Genomic DNA, 26,150 nt, shown 5'->3' on the forward strand with positions numbered 1-26,150 from the left:
TGACCAAAGTTGCCAAAACGTGTTTATTTCTGCTGAAAAACACGTTTTGACATTTTCTGATCACTGGGGTTAAGGTCTGAATCTGTGGGCTCTTCTGAGCCAGGCAGTTACACTGCGATTCCAAGGGCTGAGAAAACGCGTTTATTTCGGGCTGAAAAACACGTTTTGAAAACTGTGCTGTTCCTGTCCTATAAGTTACATGGGTTTGACCAAAGTTGCCAAAACGTGTTTATTTCTGCTGAAAAACACGTTTTGACAATTTATGATCACTGGGGTTAAGGGCTGACTCTGTGGGCTCTTCTGAGCCAGGCAGTTACATTGCGATTCTAAGGGCTGAGAAAACGTGTTTATTTCGGTCTGAAAAACACGTTTTGAAAACTGTGCTGTTCCTGCCCTATAAGTTACATGGTGGTGACCAAAGTTGCCAAAACGTGTTTATTTCTGCTGAAAAACACGTTTTGACAATTTCTGATCACTGGGGTTAAGGGCTGACTCTGTGGGCTCTTCTGAGCCAGGCAGTTACACTGCGATTCTAAGTGCTGAGAAAACGTGTTTATTTCGTGCTGAAAAACACGTTTTGAAAACTGTGCTGTTCCTGCCCTATAAGTTACATGGTGGTGACCAAAGTTGCCAAAACGTGTTTATTTCTGCTGAAAAACACGTTTTGACAATTTCTGATCACTGGGGTTAAGGGCTGACTCTGTGGGCTCTTCTGAGCCAGGCAGTTACACTGCGATTCCAAGGGCTGAGAAAACGCGTTTATTTCGGGCTGAAAAACACGTTTTGAAAACTGTGCTGTTCCTGCCCTATAAGTTACATGGTGGTGACCAAAGTTGCCAAAACGTGTTTATTTCTGCTGAAAAACACGTTTTGACAATTTCTGATCACTGGGGTTAAGGGCTGACTCTGTGGGCTCTTCTGAGCCAGGCAGTTACACTGCGATTCCAAGGGCTGAGAAAACGCGTTTATTTCGGGCTGAAAAACACGTTTTGAAAACTGTGCTGTTCCTGCCCTATAAGTTACATGGGTTTGACCAAAGTTGCCAAAACGTGTTTATTTCTGCTGAAAAACACGTTTTGACAATTTCTGATCACTGGGGTTAAGGGCTGACTCTGTGGGCTCTTCTGAGCCAGGCAGTTACACTGCGATTCCAAGGGCTGAGAAAACGCGTTTATTTCGGGCTGAAAAACACGTTTTGAAAACTGTGCTGTTCTTGCCCTATAAGTTACATGGTGGTGACCAAATTTGCCAAAACGTGTTTATTTCTGCTGAAAAACACGTTTAGACAATTTCTGATCACTGGGGTTAAGGGCTGACTCTGTGGGCTCTTCTGAGCCAGGCAGTTACACTGCGATTCCAAGGGCTGAGAAAACGCGTTTATTTCGGGCTGAAAAACACGTTTTGAAAACTGTGCTGTTCCTGCCCTATAAGTTACATGGTGGTGACCAAAGTTGCCAAAACGTGTTTATTTCTGCTGAAAAACACGTTTTGACAATTTCTGATCACTGGGGTTAAGGGCTGACTCTGTGGGCTCTTCTGAGCCAGGCAGTTACACTGCGATTCCAAGGGCTGAGAAAACGCGTTTATTTCGGGCTGAAAAACACGTTTTGAAAACGGTGCTGTTCCTGCCCTATAAGTTACATGGTGGTGACCAAAGTTGCCAAAACGTGTTTATTTCTGCTGAAAAACACGTTTTGACAATTTCTGATCACTGGGGTTAAGGGGTGACTCAGTGTGCTCTTCTGAGCCAGGCAGTTACACTGCGATTCTAAGTGCTGAGAAAACGTGTTTATTTCGTGCTGAAAAACACGTTTTGAAAACTGTGCTGTTCCTGCCCTATAAGTTACATGGTGGTGACCAAAGTTGCCAAAACGTGTTTATTTCTGCTGAAAAACACGTTTTGACAATTTCTGATCACTGGGGTTAAGGGCTGACTCTGTGGGCTCTTCTGAGGCAGGCAGTTACACTGCGATTCCAAGGGCTGAGAAAACGCGTTTATTTCGGGCTGAAAAACACGTTTTGAAAACTGTGCTGTTCCTGCCCTATAAGTTACATGGGTTTGACCAAAGTTGCCAAAACGTGTTTATTTCTGCTGAAAAACACGTTTTGACAATTTCTGATCACTGGGGTTAAGGGCTGACTCTGTGGGCTCTTCTGAGCCAGGCAGTTACACTGCGATTCCAAGGGCTGAGAAAACGCGTTTATTTCGGGCTGAAAAACACGTTTTGAAAACTGTGCTGTTCCTGCCCTATAAGTTACATGGTGGTGACCAAAGTTGCCAAAACGTGTTTATTTCTGCTGAAAAACACGTTTTGACAATTTCTGATCACTGGGGTTAAGGGCTGACTCTGTGGGCTCTTCTGAGCCAGGCAGTTACACTGCGATTCCAAGGGCTGAGAAAACGCGTTTATTTCGGGCTGAAAAACACGTTTTGAAAACTGTGCTGTTCCTGCCCTATAAGTTACATGGTGGTGACCAAAGTTGCCAAAACGTGTTTATTTCTGCTGAAAAACACGTTTTGACATTTTCTGATCACTGGGGTTAAGGGCTGAATCTGTGGGCTCTTCTGAGCCAGGCAGTTACACTGCGATTCCAAGGGCTGAGAAAACGCGTTTATTTCGGGCTGAAAAACACGTTTTGAAAACTGTGCTGTTCCTGTCCTATAAGTTACATGGGTTTGACCAAAGTTGCCAAAACGTGTTTATTTCTGCTGAAAAACACGTTTTGACAATTTATGATCACTGGGGTTAAGGGCTGACTCTGTGGGCTCTTCTGAGCCAGGCAGTTACATTGCGATTCTAAGGGCTGAGAAAACGTGTTTATTTCGGTCTGAAAAACACGTTTTGAAAACTGTGCTGTTCCTGCCCTATAAGTTACATGGTGGTGACCAAAGTTGCCAAAACGTGTTTATTTCTGCTGAAAAACACGTTTTGACAATTTCTGATCACTGGGGTTAAGGGCTGACTCTGTGGGCTCTTCTGAGCCAGGCAGTTACACTGCGATTCCAAGGGCTGAGAAAACGCGTTTATTTCGGGCTGAAAAACACGTTTTGAAAACTGTGCTGTTCCTGCTCTATAAGTTACATGGTGGTGACCAAAGTTGCCAAAACGTGTTTATTTCTGCTGAAAAACACGTTTTGACAATTTCTGATCACTGGGGTTAAGGGCTGACTCTGTGGGCTCTTCTGAGCCAGGCAGTTACACTGCGATTCCAAGGGCTGAGAAAACGCGTTTATTTCGGGCTGAAAAACACGTTTTGAAAACTGTGCTGTTCCTGCCCTATAAGTTACATGGGTTTGACCAAAGTTGCCAAAACGTGTTTATTTCTGCTGAAAAACACGTTTTGACAATTTCTGATCACTGGGGTTAAGGGCTGACTCTGTGGGCTCTTCTGAGCCAGGCAGTTACACTGCGATTCCAAGGGCTGAGAAAACGCGTTTATTTCGGGCTGAAAAACACGTTTTGAAAACTGTGCTGTTCCTGCCCTATAAGTTACATGGTGGTGACCAAAGTTGCCAAAACGTGTTTATTTCTGCTGAAAAACACGTTTTGACAATTTCTGATCACTGGGGTTAAGGGCTGACTCTGTGGGCTCTTCTGAGCCAGGCAGTTACACTGCGATTCCAAGGGCTGAGAAAACGCGTTTATTTCGGGCTGAAAAACACGTTTTGAAAACTGTGCTGTTCCTGCCCTATAAGTTACATGGGTTTGACCAAAGTTGCCAAAACGTGTTTATTTCTGCTGAAAAACACGTTTTGACAATTTCTGATCACTGGGGTTAAGGGCTGACTCTGTGGGCTCTTCTGAGCCAGGCAGTTACACTGCGATTCCAAGGGCTGAGAAAACGCGTTTATTTCGGGCTGAAAAACACGTTTTGAAAACTGTGCTGTTCCTGCCCTATAAGTTACATGGTGGTGACCAAAGTTGCCAAAACGTGTTTATTTCTGCTGAAAAACACGTTTTGACAATTTCTGATCACTGGGGTTAAGGGCTGACTCTGTGGGCTCTTCTGAGCCAGGCAGTTACACTGCGATTCCAAGGGCTGAGAAAACGCGTTTATTTCGGGCTGAAAAACACGTTTTGAAAACGGTGCTGTTCCTGCCCTATAAGTTACATGGTGGTGACCAAAGTTGCCAAAACGTGTTTATTTCTGCTGAAAAACACGTTTTGACAATTTCTGATCACTGGGGTTAAGGGGTGACTCAGTGTGCTCTTCTGAGCCAGGCAGTTACACTGCGATTCTAAGTGCTGAGAAAACGTGTTTATTTCGTGCTGAAAAACACGTTTTGAAAACTGTGCTGTTCCTGCCCTATAAGTTACATGGTGGTGACCAAAGTTGCCAAAACGTGTTTATTTCTGCTGAAAAACACGTTTTGACAATTTCTGATCACTGGGGTTAAGGGCTGACTCTGTGGGCTCTTCTGAGGCAGGCAGTTACACTGCGATTCCAAGGGCTGAGAAAACGCGTTTATTTCGGGCTGAAAAACACGTTTTGAAAACTGTGCTGTTCCTGCCCTATAAGTTACATGGGTTTGACCAAAGTTGCCAAAACGTGTTTATTTCTGCTGAAAAACACGTTTTGACAATTTCTGATCACTGGGGTTAAGGGCTGACTCTGTGGGCTCTTCTGAGCCAGGCAGTTACACTGCGATTCCAAGGGCTGAGAAAACGCGTTTATTTCGGGCTGAAAAACACGTTTTGAAAACTGTGCTGTTCCTGCCCTATAAGTTACATGGTGGTGACCAAAGTTGCCAAAACGTGTTTATTTCTGCTGAAAAACACGTTTTGACAATTTCTGATCACTGGGGTTAAGGGCTGACTCTGTGGGCTCTTCTGAGCCAGGCAGTTACACTGCGATTCCAAGGGCTGAGAAAACGCGTTTATTTCGGGCTGAAAAACACGTTTTGAAAACTGTGCTGTTCCTGCCCTATAAGTTACATGGTGGTGACCAAAGTTGCCAAAACGTGTTTATTTCTGCTGAAAAACACGTTTTGACATTTTCTGATCACTGGGGTTAAGGGCTGAATCTGTGGGCTCTTCTGAGCCAGGCAGTTACACTGCGATTCCAAGGGCTGAGAAAACGCGTTTATTTCGGGCTGAAAAACACGTTTTGAAAACTGTGCTGTTCCTGTCCTATAAGTTACATGGGTTTGACCAAAGTTGCCAAAACGTGTTTATTTCTGCTGAAAAACACGTTTTGACAATTTATGATCACTGGGGTTAAGGGCTGACTCTGTGGGCTCTTCTGAGCCAGGCAGTTACATTGCGATTCTAAGGGCTGAGAAAACGTGTTTATTTCGGTCTGAAAAACACGTTTTGAAAACTGTGCTGTTCCTGCCCTATAAGTTACATGGTGGTGACCAAAGTTGCCAAAACGTGTTTATTTCTGCTGAAAAACACGTTTTGACAATTTCTGATCACTGGGGTTAAGGGCTGACTCTGTGGGCTCTTCTGAGCCAGGCAGTTACACTGCGATTCCAAGGGCTGAGAAAACGCGTTTATTTCGGGCTGAAAAACACGTTTTGAAAACTGTGCTGTTCCTGCTCTATAAGTTACATGGTGGTGACCAAAGTTGCCAAAACGTGTTTATTTCTGCTGAAAAACACGTTTTGACAATTTCTGATCACTGGGGTTAAGGGCTGACTCTGTGGGCTCTTCTGAGCCAGGCAGTTACACTGCGATTCCAAGGGCTGAGAAAACGCGTTTATTTCGGGCTGAAAAACACGTTTTGAAAACTGTGCTGTTCCTGCCCTATAAGTTACATGGGTTTGACCAAAGTTGCCAAAACGTGTTTATTTCTGCTGAAAAACACGTTTTGACAATTTCTGATCACTGGGGTTAAGGGCTGACTCTGTGGGCTCTTCTGAGCCAGGCAGTTACACTGCGATTCCAAGGGCTGAGAAAACGCGTTTATTTCGGGCTGAAAAACACGTTTTGAAAACTGTGCTGTTCCTGCCCTATAAGTTACATGGTGGTGACCAAAGTTGCCAAAACGTGTTTATTTCTGCTGAAAAACACGTTTTGACAATTTCTGATCACTGGGGTTAAGGGCTGACTCTGTGGGCTCTTCTGAGCCAGGCAGTTACACTGCGATTCCAAGGGCTGAGAAAACGCGTTTATTTCGGGCTGAAAAACACGTTTTGAAAACTGTGCTGTTCCTGCCCTATAAGTTACATGGGTTTGACCAAAGTTGCCAAAACGTGTTTATTTCTGCTGAAAAACACGTTTTGACAATTTCTGATCACTGGGGTTAAGGGCTGACTCTGTGGGCTCTTCTGAGCCAGGCAGTTACACTGCGATTCCAAGGGCTGAGAAAACGCGTTTATTTCGGGCTGAAAAACACATTTTGAAAACTGTGCTGTTCTTGCCCTATAAGTTACATGGTGGTGACCAAAGTTGCCAAAACGTGTTTATTTCTGCTGAAAAACACGTTTTGACAATTTCTGATCACTGGGGTTAAGGGCTGACTCTGTGGGCTCTTCTGAGCCAGGCAGTTACACTGCGATTCCAAGGGCTGAGAAAACGCGTTTATTTCGGGCTGAAAAACACGTTTTGAAAACTGTGCTGTTCCTGCCCTATAAGTTACATGGTGGTGACCAAAGTTGCCAAAACGTGTTTATTTCTGCTGAAAAACACGTTTTGACAATTTCTGATCACTGGGGTTAAGGGCTGACTCTGTGGGCTCTTCTGAGCCAGGCAGTTACACTGCGATTCCAAGGGCTGAGAAAACGCGTTTATTTCGGGCTGAAAAACACGTTTTGAAAACTGTGCTGTTCCTGCCCTATAAGTTACATGGTGGTGACCAAAGTTGCCAAAACGTGTTTATTTCTGCTGAAAAACACGTTTTGACAATTTCTGATCACTGGGGTTAAGGGGTGACTCAGTGTGCTCTTCTGAGCCAGGCAGTTACACTGCGATTCCAAGGGCTGAGAAAACGCGTTTATTTCGGGCTGAAAAACACGTTTTGAAAACTGTGCTGTTCCTGCTCTATAAGTTACATGGTGGTGACCAAAGTTGCCAAAACGTGTTTATTTCTGCTGAAAAACACGTTTAGACAATTTCTGATCACTGGGGTTAAGGGCTGACTCTGTGGGCTCTTCTGAGCCAGGCAGTTACACTGCGATTCCAAGGGCTGAGAAAACGCGTTTATTTCGGGCTGAAAAACACGTTTTGAAAACTGTGCTGTTCCTGCCCTATAAGTTACATGGATTTGACCAAAGTTGCCAAAACGTGTTTATTTCTGCTGAAAAACACGTTTTGACAATTTCTGATCACTGGGGTTAAGGGCTGACTCTGTGGGCTCTTCTGAGCCAGGCAGTTACATTGCGATTCTAAGGGCTGAGAAAACGCGTTTATTTCGGTCTGAAAAACACGTTTTGAAAACTGTGCTGTTCCTGCCCTATAAGTTAAATGGTGGTGACCAAAGTTGCCAAAACGTGTTTATTTCTGCTGAAAAACACGTTTTGACAATTTCTGATCACTGGGGTTAAGGGCTGACTCTGTGGGCTCTTCTGAGCCAGGCAGTTACACTGCGATTCCAAGGGCTGAGAAAACGCGTTTATTTCGTGCTGAAAAACACGTTTTGAAAACTGTGCTGTTCCTGCCCTATAAGTTACATGGTGGTGACCAAAGTTGCCAAAACGTGTTTATTTCTGCTGAAAAACACGTTTTGACAATTTCTGATCACTGGGGTTAAGGGCTGACTCTGTGGGCTCTTCTGAGCCAGGCAGTTACACTGCGATTCCAAGGGCTGAGAAAACGCGTTTATTTCGGGCTGAAAAACACGTTTTGAAAACTGTGCTGTTCCTGCCCTATAAGTTACATGGTGGTGACCAAAGTTGCCAAAACGTGTTTATTTCTGCTGAAAAACACGTTTTGTCAATTTCTGATCACTGGGGTTAAGGGCTGACTCTGTGGGCTCTTCTGAGCCAGGCAGTTACACTGCGATTCTAAGGGCTAAGAAAACGTGCTTATTTCGGGCTGAAAAACACGTTTTGAAAACTGTGCTGTTCCTGCCCTATAAGTTACATGGTGGTGACCAAAGTTGCCAAAACGTGTTTATTTCTGCTGAAAAACACGTTTTGACAATTTCTGATCACTGGGGTTAAGGGCTGACTCTGTGGGCTCTTCTGAGCCAGGCAGTTACACTGCGATTCCAAGGGCTGAGAAAACGCGTTTATTTCGGGCTGAAAAACACGTTTTGAAAACTGTGCTGTTCCTGTCCTATAAGTTACATGGGTTTGACCAAAGTTGCCAAAACGTGTTTATTTCTGCTGAAAAACACGTTTTGACAATTTATGATCACTGGGGTTAAGGGCTGACTCTGTGGGCTCTTCTGAGCCAGGCAGTTACATTGCGATTCTAAGGGCTGAGAAAACGTGTTTATTTCGGTCTGAAAAACACGTTTTGAAAACTGTGCTGTTCCTGCCCTATAAGTTACATGGTGGTGACCAAAGTTGCCAAAACGTGTTTATTTCTGCTGAAAAACACGTTTTGACAATTTATGATCACTGGGGTTAAGGGCTGACTCTGTGGGCTCTTCTGAGCCAGGCAGTTACATTGCGATTCTAAGGGCTGAGAAAACGTGTTTATTTCGGTCTGAAAAACACGTTTTGAAAACTGTGCTGTTCCTGCCCTATAAGTTACATGGTGGTGACCAAAGTTGCCAAAACGTGTTTATTTCTGCTGAAAAACACGTTTTGACAATTTCTGATCACTGGGGTTAAGGGCTGACTCTGTGGGCTCTTCTGAGCCAGGCAGTTACACTGCGATTCCAAGGGCTGAGAAAACGCGTTTATTTCGGGCTGAAAAACACGTTTTGAAAACTGTGCTGTTCCTGCTCTATAAGTTACATGGTGGTGACCAAAGTTGCCAAAACGTGTTTATTTCTGCTGAAAAACACGTTTTGACAATTTCTGATCACTGGGGTTAAGGGCTGACTCTGTGGGCTCTTCTGAGCCAGGCAGTTACACTGCGATTCCAAGGGCTGAGAAAACGCGTTTATTTCGGGCTGAAAAACACGTTTTGAAAACTGTGCTGTTCCTGCCCTATAAGTTACATGGGTTTGACCAAAGTTGCCAAAACGTGTTTATTTCTGCTGAAAAACACGTTTTGACAATTTCTGATCACTGGGGTTAAGGGCTGACTCTGTGGGCTCTTCTGAGCCAGGCAGTTACACTGCGATTCCAAGGGCTGAGAAAACGCGTTTATTTCGGGCTGAAAAACACGTTTTGAAAACTGTGCTGTTCCTGCCCTATAAGTTACATGGTGGTGACCAAAGTTGCCAAAACGTGTTTATTTCTGCTGAAAAACACGTTTTGACAATTTCTGATCACTGGGGTTAAGGGCTGACTCTGTGGGCTCTTCTGAGCCAGGCAGTTACACTGCGATTCCAAGGGCTGAGAAAACGCGTTTATTTCGGGCTGAAAAACACGTTTTGAAAACTGTGCTGTTCCTGCCCTATAAGTTACATGGGTTTGACCAAAGTTGCCAAAACGTGTTTATTTCTGCTGAAAAACACGTTTTGACAATTTCTGATCACTGGGGTTAAGGGCTGACTCTGTGGGCTCTTCTGAGCCAGGCAGTTACACTGCGATTCCAAGGGCTGAGAAAACGCGTTTATTTCGGGCTGAAAAACACGTTTTGAAAACTGTGCTGTTCCTGCCCTATAAGTTACATGGTGGTGACCAAAGTTGCCAAAACGTGTTTATTTCTGCTGAAAAACACGTTTTGACAATTTCTGATCACTGGGGTTAAGGGCTGACTCTGTGGGCTCTTCTGAGCCAGGCAGTTACACTGCGATTCCAAGGGCTGAGAAAACGCGTTTATTTCGGGCTGAAAAACACGTTTTGAAAACGGTGCTGTTCCTGCCCTATAAGTTACATGGTGGTGACCAAAGTTGCCAAAACGTGTTTATTTCTGCTGAAAAACACGTTTTGACAATTTCTGATCACTGGGGTTAAGGGGTGACTCAGTGTGCTCTTCTGAGCCAGGCAGTTACACTGCGATTCTAAGTGCTGAGAAAACGTGTTTATTTCGTGCTGAAAAACACGTTTTGAAAACTGTGCTGTTCCTGCCCTATAAGTTACATGGTGGTGACCAAAGTTGCCAAAACGTGTTTATTTCTGCTGAAAAACACGTTTTGACAATTTCTGATCACTGGGGTTAAGGGCTGACTCTGTGGGCTCTTCTGAGGCAGGCAGTTACACTGCGATTCCAAGGGCTGAGAAAACGCGTTTATTTCGGGCTGAAAAACACGTTTTGAAAACTGTGCTGTTCCTGCCCTATAAGTTACATGGGTTTGACCAAAGTTGCCAAAACGTGTTTATTTCTGCTGAAAAACACGTTTTGACAATTTCTGATCACTGGGGTTAAGGGCTGACTCTGTGGGCTCTTCTGAGCCAGGCAGTTACACTGCGATTCCAAGGGCTGAGAAAACGCGTTTATTTCGGGCTGAAAAACACGTTTTGAAAACTGTGCTGTTCCTGCCCTATAAGTTACATGGTGGTGACCAAAGTTGCCAAAACGTGTTTATTTCTGCTGAAAAACACGTTTTGACAATTTCTGATCACTGGGGTTAAGGGCTGACTCTGTGGGCTCTTCTGAGCCAGGCAGTTACACTGCGATTCCAAGGGCTGAGAAAACGCGTTTATTTCGGGCTGAAAAACACGTTTTGAAAACTGTGCTGTTCCTGCCCTATAAGTTACATGGTGGTGACCAAAGTTGCCAAAACGTGTTTATTTCTGCTGAAAAACACGTTTTGACATTTTCTGATCACTGGGGTTAAGGGCTGAATCTGTGGGCTCTTCTGAGCCAGGCAGTTACACTGCGATTCCAAGGGCTGAGAAAACGCGTTTATTTCGGGCTGAAAAACACGTTTTGAAAACTGTGCTGTTCCTGTCCTATAAGTTACATGGGTTTGACCAAAGTTGCCAAAACGTGTTTATTTCTGCTGAAAAACACGTTTTGACAATTTATGATCACTGGGGTTAAGGGCTGACTCTGTGGGCTCTTCTGAGCCAGGCAGTTACATTGCGATTCTAAGGGCTGAGAAAACGTGTTTATTTCGGTCTGAAAAACACGTTTTGAAAACTGTGCTGTTCCTGCCCTATAAGTTACATGGTGGTGACCAAAGTTGCCAAAACGTGTTTATTTCTGCTGAAAAACACGTTTTGACAATTTCTGATCACTGGGGTTAAGGGCTGACTCTGTGGGCTCTTCTGAGCCAGGCAGTTACACTGCGATTCCAAGGGCTGAGAAAACGCGTTTATTTCGGGCTGAAAAACACGTTTTGAAAACTGTGCTGTTCCTGCTCTATAAGTTACATGGTGGTGACCAAAGTTGCCAAAACGTGTTTATTTCTGCTGAAAAACACGTTTTGACAATTTCTGATCACTGGGGTTAAGGGCTGACTCTGTGGGCTCTTCTGAGCCAGGCAGTTACACTGCGATTCCAAGGGCTGAGAAAACGCGTTTATTTCGGGCTGAAAAACACGTTTTGAAAACTGTGCTGTTCCTGCCCTATAAGTTACATGGGTTTGACCAAAGTTGCCAAAACGTGTTTATTTCTGCTGAAAAACACGTTTTGACAATTTCTGATCACTGGGGTTAAGGGCTGACTCTGTGGGCTCTTCTGAGCCAGGCAGTTACACTGCGATTCCAAGGGCTGAGAAAACGCGTTTATTTCGGGCTGAAAAACACGTTTTGAAAACTGTGCTGTTCCTGCCCTATAAGTTACATGGTGGTGACCAAAGTTGCCAAAACGTGTTTATTTCTGCTGAAAAACACGTTTTGACAATTTCTGATCACTGGGGTTAAGGGCTGACTCTGTGGGCTCTTCTGAGCCAGGCAGTTACACTGCGATTCCAAGGGCTGAGAAAACGCGTTTATTTCGGGCTGAAAAACACGTTTTGAAAACTGTGCTGTTCCTGCCCTATAAGTTACATGGGTTTGACCAAAGTTGCCAAAACGTGTTTATTTCTGCTGAAAAACACGTTTTGACAATTTCTGATCACTGGGGTTAAGGGCTGACTCTGTGGGCTCTTCTGAGCCAGGCAGTTACACTGCGATTCCAAGGGCTGAGAAAACGCGTTTATTTCGGGCTGAAAAACACATTTTGAAAACTGTGCTGTTCTTGCCCTATAAGTTACATGGTGGTGACCAAAGTTGCCAAAACGTGTTTATTTCTGCTGAAAAACACGTTTTGACAATTTCTGATCACTGGGGTTAAGGGCTGACTCTGTGGGCTCTTCTGAGCCAGGCAGTTACACTGCGATTCCAAGGGCTGAGAAAACGCGTTTATTTCGGGCTGAAAAACACGTTTTGAAAACTGTGCTGTTCCTGCCCTATAAGTTACATGGTGGTGACCAAAGTTGCCAAAACGTGTTTATTTCTGCTGAAAAACACGTTTTGACAATTTCTGATCACTGGGGTTAAGGGCTGACTCTGTGGGCTCTTCTGAGCCAGGCAGTTACACTGCGATTCCAAGGGCTGAGAAAACGCGTTTATTTCGGGCTGAAAAACACGTTTTGAAAACTGTGCTGTTCCTGCCCTATAAGTTACATGGTGGTGACCAAAGTTGCCAAAACGTGTTTATTTCTGCTGAAAAACACGTTTTGACAATTTCTGATCACTGGGGTTAAGGGGTGACTCAGTGTGCTCTTCTGAGCCAGGCAGTTACACTGCGATTCCAAGGGCTGAGAAAACGCGTTTATTTCGGGCTGAAAAACACGTTTTGAAAACTGTGCTGTTCCTGCTCTATAAGTTACATGGTGGTGACCAAAGTTGCCAAAACGTGTTTATTTCTGCTGAAAAACACGTTTAGACAATTTCTGATCACTGGGGTTAAGGGCTGACTCTGTGGGCTCTTCTGAGCCAGGCAGTTACACTGCGATTCCAAGGGCTGAGAAAACGCGTTTATTTCGGGCTGAAAAACACGTTTTGAAAACTGTGCTGTTCCTGCCCTATAAGTTACATGGATTTGACCAAAGTTGCCAAAACGTGTTTATTTCTGCTGAAAAACACGTTTTGACAATTTCTGATCACTGGGGTTAAGGGCTGACTCTGTGGGCTCTTCTGAGCCAGGCAGTTACATTGCGATTCTAAGGGCTGAGAAAACGCGTTTATTTCGGTCTGAAAAACACGTTTTGAAAACTGTGCTGTTCCTGCCCTATAAGTTAAATGGTGGTGACCAAAGTTGCCAAAACGTGTTTATTTCTGCTGAAAAACACGTTTTGACAATTTCTGATCACTGGGGTTAAGGGCTGACTCTGTGGGCTCTTCTGAGCCAGGCAGTTACACTGCGATTCCAAGGGCTGAGAAAACGCGTTTATTTCGTGCTGAAAAACACGTTTTGAAAACTGTGCTGTTCCTGCCCTATAAGTTACATGGTGGTGACCAAAGTTGCCAAAACGTGTTTATTTCTGCTGAAAAACACGTTTTGACAATTTCTGATCACTGGGGTTAAGGGCTGACTCTGTGGGCTCTTCTGAGCCAGGCAGTTACACTGCGATTCCAAGGGCTGAGAAAACGCGTTTATTTCGGGCTGAAAAACACGTTTTGAAAACTGTGCTGTTCCTGCCCTATAAGTTACATGGTGGTGACCAAAGTTGCCAAAACGTGTTTATTTCTGCTGAAAAACACGTTTTGTCAATTTCTGATCACTGGGGTTAAGGGCTGACTCTGTGGGCTCTTCTGAGCCAGGCAGTTACACTGCGATTCTAAGGGCTAAGAAAACGTGCTTATTTCGGGCTGAAAAACACGTTTTGAAAACTGTGCTGTTCCTGCCCTATAAGTTACATGGTGGTGACCAAAGTTGCCAAAACGTGTTTATTTCTGCTGAAAAACACGTTTTGACAATTTCTGATCACTGGGGTTAAGGGCTGACTCTGTGGGCTCTTCTGAGCCAGGCAGTTACACTGCGATTCCAAGGGCTGAGAAAACGCGTTTATTTCGGGCTGAAAAACACGTTTTGAAAACTGTGCTGTTCCTGTCCTATAAGTTACATGGGTTTGACCAAAGTTGCCAAAACGTGTTTATTTCTGCTGAAAAACACGTTTTGACAATTTATGATCACTGGGGTTAAGGGCTGACTCTGTGGGCTCTTCTGAGCCAGGCAGTTACATTGCGATTCTAAGGGCTGAGAAAACGTGTTTATTTCGGTCTGAAAAACACGTTTTGAAAACTGTGCTGTTCCTGCCCTATAAGTTACATGGTGGTGACCAAAGTTGCCAAAACGTGTTTATTTCTGCTGAAAAACACGTTTTGACAATTTCTGATCACTGGGGTTAAGGGCTGACTCTGTGGGCTCTTCTGAGCCAGGCAGTTACACTGCGATTCCAAGGGCTGAGAAAACGCGTTTATTTCGGGCTGAAAAACACGTTTTGAAAACTGTGCTGTTCCTGCTCTATAAGTTACATGGTGGTGACCAAAGTTGCCAAAACGTGTTTATTTCTGCTGAAAAACACGTTTTGACAATTTCTGATCACTGGGGTTAAGGGCTGACTCTGTGGGCTCTTCTGAGCCAGGCAGTTACACTGCGATTCCAAGGGCTGAGAAAACGCGTTTATTTCGGGCTGAAAAACACGTTTTGAAAACTGTGCTGTTCCTGCCCTATAAGTTACATGGGTTTGACCAAAGTTGCCAAAACGTGTTTATTTCTGCTGAAAAACACGTTTTGACAATTTCTGATCACTGGGGTTAAGGGCTGACTCTGTGGGCTCTTCTGAGCCAGGCAGTTACACTGCGATTCCAAGGGCTGAGAAAACGCGTTTATTTCGGGCTGAAAAACACGTTTTGAAAACTGTGCTGTTCCTGCCCTATAAGTTACATGGTGGTGACCAAAGTTGCCAAAACGTGTTTATTTCTGCTGAAAAACACGTTTTGACAATTTCTGATCACTGGGGTTAAGGGCTGACTCTGTGGGCTCTTCTGAGCCAGGCAGTTACACTGCGATTCCAAGGGCTGAGAAAACGCGTTTATTTCGGGCTGAAAAACACGTTTTGAAAACTGTGCTGTTCCTGCCCTATAAGTTACATGGGTTTGACCAAAGTTGCCAAAACGTGTTTATTTCTGCTGAAAAACACGTTTTGACAATTTCTGATCACTGGGGTTAAGGGCTGACTCTGTGGGCTCTTCTGAGCCAGGCAGTTACACTGCGATTCCAAGGGCTGAGAAAACGCGTTTATTTCGGGCTGAAAAACACATTTTGAAAACTGTGCTGTTCTTGACCTATAAGTTACATGGTGGTGACCAAAGTTGCCAAAACGTGTTTATTTCTGCTGAAAAACACGTTTTGACAATTTCTGATCACTGGGGTTAAGGGCTGACTCTGTGGGCTCTTCTGAGCCAGGCAGTTACACTGCGATTCCAAGGGCTGAGAAAACGCGTTTATTTCGGGCTGAAAAACACGTTTTGAAAACTGTGCTGTTCCTGCCCTATAAGTTACATGGGTTTGACCAAAGTTGCCAAAACGTGTTTATTTCTGCTGAAAAACACGTTTTGACAATTTCTGATCACTGGGGTTAAGGGCTGACTCTGTGGGCTCTTCTGAGCCAGGCAGTTACACTGCGATTCCAAGGGCTGAGAAAACGCGTTTATTTCGGGCTGAAAAACACGTTTTGAAAACTGTGCTGTTCCTGCCCTATAAGTTACATGGTGGTGACCAAAGTTGCCAAAACGTGTTTATTTCTGCTGAAAAACACGTTTTGACAATTTCTGATCACTGGGGTTAAGGGCTGACTCTGTGGGCTCTTCTGAGCCAGGCAGTTACACTGCGATTCCAAGGGCTGAGAAAACGCGTTTATTTCGGGCTGAAAAACACGTTTTGAAAACTGTGCTGTTCCTGCCCTATAAGTTACATGGGTTTGACCAAAGTTGCCAAAACGTGTTTATTTCTGCTGAAAAACACGTTTTGACAATTTCTGATCACTGGGGTTAAGGGCTGACTCTGTGGGCTCTTCTGAGCCAGGCAGTTACACTGCGATTCCAAGGGCTGAGAAAACGCGTTTATTTCGGGCTGAAAAACACATTTTGAAAACTGTGCTGTTCTTGCCCTATAAGTTACATGGTGGTGACCAAAGTTGCCAAAACGTGTTTATTTCTGCTGAAAAACACGTTTTGACAATTTCTGATCACTGGGGTTAAGGGCTGACTCTGTGGGCTCTTCTGAGCCAGGCAGTTACACTGCGATTCCAAGGGCTGAGAAAACGCGTTTATTTCGGGCTGAAAAACACGTTTTGAAAACTGTGCTGTTCCTGCCCTATAAGTTACATGGTGGTGACCAAAGTTGCCAAAACGTGTTTATTTCTGCTGAAAAACACGTTTTGACAATTTCTGATCACTGGGGTTAAGGGCTGACTCTGTGGGCTCTTCTGAGCCAGGCAGTTACCCTGCGATTCCAAGGGCTGAGAAAACGCGTTTATTTCGGGCTGAAAAACACGTTTTGAAAACTGTGCTGTTCCTGCCCTATAAGTTACATGGTGGTGACCAAAGTTGCCAAAACGTGTTTATTTCTGCTGAAAAACACGTTTTGACAATTTCTGATCACTGGGGTTAAGGGGTGACTCAGTGTGCTCTTCTGAGCCAGGCAGTTACACTGCGATTCCAAGGGCTGAGAAAACGCGTTTATTTCGGGCTGAAAAACACGTTTTGAAAACTGTGCTGTTCCTGCTCTATAAGTTACATGGTGGTGACCAAAGTTGCCAAAACGTGTTTATTTCTGCTGAAAAACACGTTTAGACAATTTCTGATCACTGGGGTTAAGGGCTGACTCTGTGGGCTCTTCTGAGCCAGGCAGTTACACTGCGATTCCAAGGGCTGAGAAAACGCGTTTATTTCGGGCTGAAAAACACGTTTTGAAAACTGTGCTGTTCCTGCCCTATAAGTTACATGGATTTGACCAAAGTTGCCAAAACGTGTTTATTTCTGCTGAAAAACACGTTTTGACAATTTCTGATCACTGGGGTTAAGGGCTGACTCTGTGGGCTCTTCTGAGCCAGGCAGTTACACTGCGATTCTAAGTGCTGAGAAAACGTGTTTATTTCGTGCTGAAAAACACGTTTTGAAAACTGTGCTGTTCCTGCCCTATAAGTTACATGGTGGTGACCAAAGTTGCCAAAACGTGTTTATTTCTGCTGAAAAACACGTTTTGACAATTTCTGATCACTGGGGTTAAGGGCTGACTCTGTGGGCTCTTCTGAGCCAGGCAGTTACACTGCGATTCCAAGGGCTGAGAAAACGCGTTTATTTCGGGCTGAAAAACACGTTTTGAAAACTGTGCTGTTCCTGCCCTATAAGTTACATGGTGGTGACCAAAGTTGCCAAAACGTGTTTATTTCTGCTGAAAAACACGTTTAGACAATTTCTGATCACTGGGGTTAAGGGCTGACTCTGTGGGCTCTTCTGAGCCAGGCAGTTACACTGCGATTCCAAGGGCTGAGAAAACGCGTTTATTTCGGGCTGAAAAACACGTTTTGAAAACGGTGCTGTTCCTGCCCTATAAGTTACATGGTGGTGACCAAAGTTGCCAAAACGTGTTTATTTCTGCTGAAAAACACGTTTTGACAATTTCTGATCACTGGGGTTAAGGGGTGACTCAGTGTGCTCTTCTGAGCCAGGCAGTTACACTGCGATTCTAAGTGCTGAGAAAACGTGTTTATTTCGTGCTGAAAAACACGTTTTGAAAACTGTGCTGTTCCTGCCCTATAAGTTACATGGTGGTGACCAAAGTTGCCAAAACGTGTTTATTTCTGCTGAAAAACACGTTTTGACAATTTCTGATCACTGGGGTTAAGGGCTGACTCTGTGGGCTCTTCTGAGGCAGGCAGTTACACTGCGATTCCAAGGGCTGAGAAAACGCGTTTATTTCGGGCTGAAAAACACGTTTTGAAAACTGTGCTGTTCCTGCCCTATAAGTTACATGGGTTTGACCAAAGTTGCCAAAACGTGTTTATTTCTGCTGAAAAACACGTTTTGACAATTTCTGATCACTGGGGTTAAGGGCTGACTCTGTGGGCTCTTCTGAGCCAGGCAGTTACACTGCGATTCCAAGGGCTGAGAAAACGCGTTTATTTCGGGCTGAAAAACACGTTTTGAAAACTGTGCTGTTCCTGCCCTATAAGTTACATGGTGGTGACCAAAGTTGCCAAAACGTGTTTATTTCTGCTGAAAAACACGTTTTGACATTTTCTGATCACTGGGGTTAAGGGCTGAATCTGTGGGCTCTTCTGAGCCAGGCAGTTACACTGCGATTCCAAGGGCTGAGAAAACGCGTTTATTTCGGGCTGAAAAACACGTTTTGAAAACTGTGCTGTTCCTGTCCTATAAGTTACATGGGTTTGACCAAAGTTGCCAAAACGTGTTTATTTCTGCTGAAAAACACGTTTTGACAATTTATGATCACTGGGGTTAAGGGCTGACTCTGTGGGCTCTTCTGAGCCAGGCAGTTACATTGCGATTCTAAGGGCTGAGAAAACGTGTTTATTTCGGTCTGAAAAACACGTTTTGAAAACTGTGCTGTTCCTGCCCTATAAGTTACATGGTGGTGACCAAAGTTGCCAAAACGTGTTTATTTCTGCTGAAAAACACGTTTTGACAATTTCTGATCACTGGGGTTAAGGGCTGACTCTGTGGGCTCTTCTGAGCCAGGCAGTTACACTGCGATTCCAAGGGCTGAGAAAACGCGTTTATTTCGGGCTGAAAAACACGTTTTGAAAACTGTGCTGTTCCTGCTCTATAAGTTACATGGTGGTGACCAAAGTTGCCAAAACGTGTTTATTTCTGCTGAAAAACACGTTTTGACAATTTCTGATCACTGGGGTTAAGGGCTGACTCTGTGGGCTCTTCTGAGCCAGGCAGTTACACTGCGATTCCAAGGGCTGAGAAAACGCGTTTATTTCGGGCTGAAAAACACGTTTTGAAAACTGTGCTGTTCCTGCCCTATAAGTTACATGGGTTTGACCAAAGTTGCCAAAACGTGTTTATTTCTGCTGAAAAACACGTTTTGACAATTTCTGATCACTGGGGTTAAGGGCTGACTCTGTGGGCTCATCTGAGCCAGGCAGTTACACTGCGATTCCAAGGGCTGAGAAAACGCGTTTATTTCGGGCTGAAAAACACGTTTTGAAAACTGTGCTGTTCCTGCCCTATAAGTTACATGGTGGTGACCAAAGTTGCCAAAACGTGTTTATTTCTGCTGAAAAACACGTTTTGACAATTTCTGATCACTGGGGTTAAGGGCTGACTCTGTGGGCTCTTCTGAGCCAGGCAGTTACACTGCGATTCCAAGGGCTGAGAAAACGCGTTTATTTCGGGCTGAAAAACACGTTTTGAAAACTGTGCTGTTCCTGCCCTATAAGTTACATGGGTTTGACCAAAGTTGCCAAAACGTGTTTATTTCTGCTGAAAAACACGTTTTGACAATTTCTGATCACTGGGGTTAAGGGCTGACTCTGTGGGCTCTTCTGAGCCAGGCAGTTACACTGCGATTCCAAGGGCTGAGAAAACGCGTTTATTTCGGGCTGAAAAACACATTTTGAAAACTGTGCTGTTCTTGCCCTATAAGTTACATGGTGGTGACCAAAGTTGCCAAAACGTGTTTATTTCTGCTGAAAAACACGTTTTGACAATTTCTGATCACTGGGGTTAAGGGCTGACTCTGTGGGCTCTTCTGAGCCAGGCAGTTACACTGCGATTCCAAGGGCTGAGAAAACGCGTTTATTTCGGGCTGAAAAACACGTTTTGAAAACTGTGCTGTTCCTGCCCTATAAGTTACATGGTGGTGACCAAAGTTGCCAAAACGTGTTTATTTCTGCTGAAAAACACGTTTTGACAATTTCTGATCACTGGGGTTAAGGGCTGACTCTGTGGGCTCTTCTGAGCCAGGCAGTTACACTGCGATTCCAAGGGCTGAGAAAACGCGTTTATTTCGGGCTGAAAAACACGTTTTGAAAACTGTGCTGTTCCTGCCCTATAAGTTACATGGTGGTGACCAAAGTTGCCAAAACGTGTTTATTTCTGCTGAAAAACACGTTTTGACAATTTCTGATCACTGGGGTTAAGGGGTGACTCAGTGTGCTCTTCTGAGCCAGGCAGTTACACTGCGATTCCAAGGGCTGAGAAAACGCGTTTATTTCGGGCTGAAAAACACGTTTTGAAAACTGTGCTGTTCCTGCTCTATAAGTTACATGGTGGTGACCAAAGTTGCCAAAACGTGTTTATTTCTGCTGAAAAACACGTTTAGACAATTTCTGATCACTGGGGTTAAGGGCTGACTCTGTGGGCTCTTCTGAGCCAGGCAGTTACACTGCGATTCCAAGGTCTGAGAAAACGCGTTTATTTCGGGCTGAAAAACACGTTTTGAAAACTGTGCTGTTCCTGCCCTATAAGTTACATGGATTTGACCAAAGTTGCCAAAACGTGTTTATTTCTGCTGATAAACACGTTTTGACAATTTCTGATCACTGGGGTTAAGGGCTGACTCTGTGGGCTCTTCTGAGCCAGGCAGTTACATTGCGATTCTAAGGGCTGAGAAAACGCGTTTATTTCGGTCTGAAAAACACGTTTTGAAAACTGTGCTGTTCCTGCCCTATAAGTTAAATGGTGGTGACCAAAGTTGCCAAAACGTGTTTATTTCTGCTGAAAAACACGTTTTGACAATTTCTGATCACTGGGGTTAAGGGCTGACTCTGTGGGCTCTTCTGAGCCAGGCAGTTACACTGCGATTCCAAGGGCTGAGAAAACGCGTTTATTTCGGGCTGAAAAACACGTTTTGAAAACTGTGCTGTTCCTGCCCTATAAGTTACATGGTGGTGACCAAAGTTGCCAAAACGTGTTTATTTCTGCTGAAAAACACGTTTTGACAATTTCTGATCACTGGGGTTAAGGGCTGACTCTGTGGGCTCTTCTGAGCCAGGCAGTTACACTGCGATTCCAAGGGCTGAGAAAACGCGTTTATTTCGGGCTGAAAAACACGTTTTGAAAACTGTGCTGTTCCTGCCCTATAAGTTACATGGTGGTGACCAAAGTTGCCAAAACGTGTTTATTTCTGCTGAAAAACACGTTTTGTCAATTTCTGATCACTGGGGTTAAGGGCTGACTCTGTGGGCTCTTCTGAGCCAGGCAGTTACACTGCGATTCTAAGGGCTAAGAAAACGTGCTTATTTCGGGCTGAAAAACACGTTTTGAAAACTGTGCTGTTCCTGCCCTATAAGTTACATGGTGGTGACCAAAGTTGCCAAAACGTGTTTATTTCTGCTGAAAAACACGTTTTGACAATTTCTGATCACTGGGGTTAAGGGCTGACTCTGTGGGCTCTTCTGAGCCAGGCAGTTACACTGCGATTCCAAGGGCTGAGAAAACGCGTTTATTTCGGGCTGAAAAACACGTTTTGAAAACTGTGCTGTTCCTGCCCTATAAGTTACATGGGTTTGACCAAAGTTGCCAAAACGTGTTTATTTCTGCTGAAAAACACGTTTTGACAATTTCTGATCACTGGGGTTAAGGGCTGACTCTGTGGGCTCTTCTGAGCCAGGCAGTTACACTGCGATTCCAAGGGCTGAGAAAACGCGTTTATTTCGGGCTGAAAAACACGTTTTGAAAACTGTGCTGTTCCTGCCCTATAAGTTACATGGTGGTGACCAAAGTTGCCAAAACGTGTTTATTTCTGCTGAAAAACACGTTTTGACAATTTCTGATCACTGGGGTTAAGGGCTGACTCTGTGGGCTCTTCTGAGCCAGGCAGTTACACTGCGATTCCAAGGGCTGAGAAAACGCGTTTATTTCGGGCTGAAAAACACGTTTTGAAAACTGTGCTGTTCCTGCCCTATAAGTTACATGGGTTTGACCAAAGTTGCCAAAACGTGTTTATTTCTGCTGAAAAACACGTTTTGACAATTTCTGATCACTGGGGTTAAGGGCTGACTCTGTGGGCTCTTCTGAGCCAGGCAGTTACACTGCGATTCCAAGGGCTGAGAAAACGCGTTTATTTCGGGCTGAAAAACACGTTTTGAAAACTGTGCTGTTCTTGCCCTATAAGTTACATGGTGGTGACCAAAGTTGCCAAAACGTGTTTATTTCTGCTGAAAAACACGTTTTGACAATTTCTGATCACTGGGGTTAAGGGCTGACTCTGTGGGCTCTTCTGAGCCAGGCAGTTACACTGCGATTCCAAGGGCTGAGAACACGCGTTTATTTCGGGCTGAAAAACACGTTTTGAAAACTGTGCTGTTCCTGCCCTATAAGTTACATGGTGGTGACCAAAGTTGCCAAAACGTGTTTATTTCTGCTGAAAAACACGTTTTGACAATTTCTGATCACTGGGGTTAAGGGCTGACTCTGTGGGCTCTTCTGAGCCAGGCAGTTACACTGCGATTCCAAGGGCTGAGAAAACGCGTTTATTTCGGGCTGAAAAACACGTTTTGAAAACTGTGCTGTTCCTGCCCTATAAGTTACATGGTGGTGACCAAAGTTGCCAAAACGTGTTTATTTCTGCTGAAAAACACGTTTTGACAATTTCTGATCACTGGGGTTAAGGGGTGACTCAGTGTGCTCTTCTGAGCCAGGCAGTTACACTGCGATTCCAAGGGCTGAGAAAACGCGTTTATTTCGGGCTGAAAAACACGTTTTGAAAACTGTGCTGTTCCTGCCCTATAAGTTACATGGTGGTGACCAAAGTTGCCAAAACGTGTTTATTTCTGCTGAAAAACACGTTTAGACAATTTCTGATCACTGGGGTTAAGGGCTGACTCTGTGGGCTCTTCTGAGCCAGGCAGTTACACTGCGATTCCAAGGGCTGAGAAAACGCGTTTATTTCGGGCTGAAAAACACGTTTTGAAAACTGTGCTGTTCCTGCCCTATAAGTTACATGGATTTGACCAAAGTTGCCAAAACGTGTTTATTTCTGCTGAAAAACACGTTTTGACAATTTCTGATCACTGGGGTTAAGGGCTGACTCTGTGGGCTCTTCTGAGCCAGGCAGTTACACTGCGATTCTAAGTGCTGAGAAAACGTGTTTATTTCGTGCTGAAAAACACGTTTTGAAAACTGTGCTGTTCCTGCCCTATAAGTTACATGGTGGTGACCAAAGTTGCCAAAACGTGTTTATTTCTGCTGAAAAACACGTTTTGACAATTTCTGATCACTGGGGTTAAGGGCTGACTCTGTGGGCTCTTCTGAGGCAGGCAGTTACACTGCGATTCCAAGGGCTGAGAAAACGCGTTTATTTCGGGCTGAAAAACACGTTTTGAAAACTGTGCTGTTCCTGCCCTATAAGTTACATGGGTTTGACCAAAGTTGCCAAAACGTGTTTATTTCTGCTGAAAAACACGTTTTGACAATTTCTGATCACTGGGGTTAAGGGCTGACTCTGTGGGCTCTTCTGAGCCAGGCAGTTACACTGCGATTCCAAGGGCTGAGAAAACGCGTTTATTTCGGGCTGAAAAACACGTTTTGAAAACTGTGCTGTTCCTGCCCTATAAGTTACATGGTGGTGACCAAAGTTGCCAAAACGTGTTTATTTCTGCTGAAAAACACGTTTTGACATTTTCTGATCACTGGGGTTAAGGGCTGAATCTGTGGGCTCTTCTGAGCCAGGCAGTTACACTGCGATTCCAAGGGCTGAGAAAACGCGTTTATTTCGGGCTGAAAAACACGTTTTGAAAACTGTGCTGTTCCTGTCCTATAAGTTACATGGGTTTGACCAAAGTTGCCAAAACGTGTTTATTTCTGCTGAAAAACACGTTTTGACAATTTATGATCACTGGGGTTAAGGGCTGACTCTGTGGGCTCTTCTGAGCCAGGCAGTTACATTGCGATTCTAAGGGCTGAGAAAACGTGTTTATTTCGGTCTGAAAAACACGTTTTGAAAACTGTGCTGTTCCTGCCCTATAAGTTACATGGTGGTGACCAAAGTTGCCAAAACGTGTTTATTTCTGCTGAAAAACACGTTTTGACAATTTCTGATCACTGGGGTTAAGGGCTGACTCTGTGGGCTCTTCTGAGCCAGGCAGTTACACTGCGATTCCAAGGGCTGAGAAAACGCGTTTATTTCGGGCTGAAAAACACGTTTTGAAAACTGTGCTGTTCCTGCTCTATAAGTTACATGGTGGTGACCAAAGTTGCCAAAACGTGTTTATTTCTGCTGAAAAACACGTTTTGACAATTTCTGATCACTGGGGTTAAGGGCTGACTCTGTGGGCTCTTCTGAGCCAGGCAGTTACACTGCGATTCCAAGGGCTGAGAAAACGCGTTTATTTCGGGCTGAAAAACACGTTTTGAAAACTGTGCTGTTCCTGCCCTATAAGTTACATGGGTTTGACCAAAGTTGCCAAAACGTGTTTATTTCTGCTGAAAAACACGTTTTGACAATTTCTGATCACTGGGGTTAAGGGCTGACTCTGTGGGCTCATCTGAGCCAGGCAGTTACACTGCGATTCCAAGGGCTGAGAAAACGCGTTTATTTCGGGCTGAAAAACACGTTTTGAAAACTGTGCTGTTCCTGCCCTATAAGTTACATGGTGGTGACCAAAGTTGCCAAAACGTGTTTATTTCTGCTGAAAAACACGTTTTGACAATTTCTGATCACTGGGGTTAAGGGCTGACTCTGTGGGCTCTTCTGAGCCAGGCAGTTACACTGCGATTCCAAGGGCTGAGAAAACGCGTTTATTTCGGGCTGAAAAACACGTTTTGAAAACTGTGCTGTTCCTGCCCTATAAGTTACATGGGTTTGACCAAAGTTGCCAAAACGTGTTTATTTCTGCTGAAAAACACGTTTTGACAATTTCTGATCACTGGGGTTAAGGGCTGACTCTGTGGGCTCTTCTGAGCCAGGCAGTTACACTGCGATTCCAAGGGCTGAGAAAACGCGTTTATTTCGGGCTGAAAAACACATTTTGAAAACTGTGCTGTTCTTGCCCTATAAGTTACATGGTGGTGACCAAAGTTGCCAAAACGTGTTTATTTCTGCTGAAAAACACGTTTTGACAATTTCTGATCACTGGGGTTAAGGGCTGACTCTGTGGGCTCTTCTGAGCCAGGCAGTTACACTGCGATTCCAAGGGCTGAGAAAACGCGTTTATTTCGGGCTGAAAAACACGTTTTGAAAACTGTGCTGTTCCTGCCCTATAAGTTACATGGTGGTGACCAAAGTTGCCAAAACGTGTTTATTTCTGCTGAAAAACACGTTTTGACAATTTCTGATCACTGGGGTTAAGGGCTGACTCTGTGGGCTCTTCTGAGCCAGGCAGTTACACTGCGATTCCAAGGGCTGAGAAAACGCGTTTATTTCGGGCTGAAAAACACGTTTTGAAAACTGTGCTGTTCCTGCCCTATAAGTTACATGGTGGTGACCAAAGTTGCCAAAACGTGTTTATTTCTGCTGAAAAACACGTTTTGACAATTTCTGATCACTGGGGTTAAGGGGTGACTCAGTGTGCTCTTCTGAGCCAGGCAGTTACACTGCGATTCCAAGGGCTGAGAAAACGCGTTTATTTCGGGCTGAAAAACACGTTTTGAAAACTGTGCTGTTCCTGCTCTATAAGTTACATGGTGGTGACCAAAGTTGCCAAAACGTGTTTATTTCTGCTGAAAAACACGTTTAGACAATTTCTGATCACTGGGGTTAAGGGCTGACTCTGTGGGCTCTTCTGAGCCAGGCAGTTACACTGCGATTCCAAGGTCTGAGAAAACGCGTTTATTTCGGGCTGAAAAACACGTTTTGAAAACTGTGCTGTTCCTGCCCTATAAGTTACATGGATTTGACCAAAGTTGCCAAAACGTGTTTATTTCTGCTGATAAACACGTTTTGACAATTTCTGATCACTGGGGTTAAGGGCTGACTCTGTGGGCTCTTCTGAGCCAGGCAGTTACATTGCGATTCTAAGGGCTGAGAAAACGCGTTTATTTCGGTCTGAAAAACACGTTTTGAAAACTGTGCTGTTCCTGCCCTATAAGTTAAATGGTGGTGACCAAAGTTGCCAAAACGTGTTTATTTCTGCTGAAAAACACGTTTTGACAATTTCTGATCACTGGGGTTAAGGGCTGACTCTGTGGGCTCTTCTGAGCCAGGCAGTTACACTGCGATTCCAAGGGCTGAGAAAACGCGTTTATTTCGGGCTGAAAAACACGTTTTGAAAACTGTGCTGTTCCTGCCCTATAA

Source organism: Atractosteus spatula, chromosome 7 (genome assembly GCF_055471065.1).
Source record: "Atractosteus spatula isolate fAtrSpa1 chromosome 7, fAtrSpa1.hap1, whole genome shotgun sequence".
Lineage (NCBI taxonomy): Eukaryota > Metazoa > Chordata > Actinopteri > Semionotiformes > Lepisosteidae > Atractosteus > Atractosteus spatula.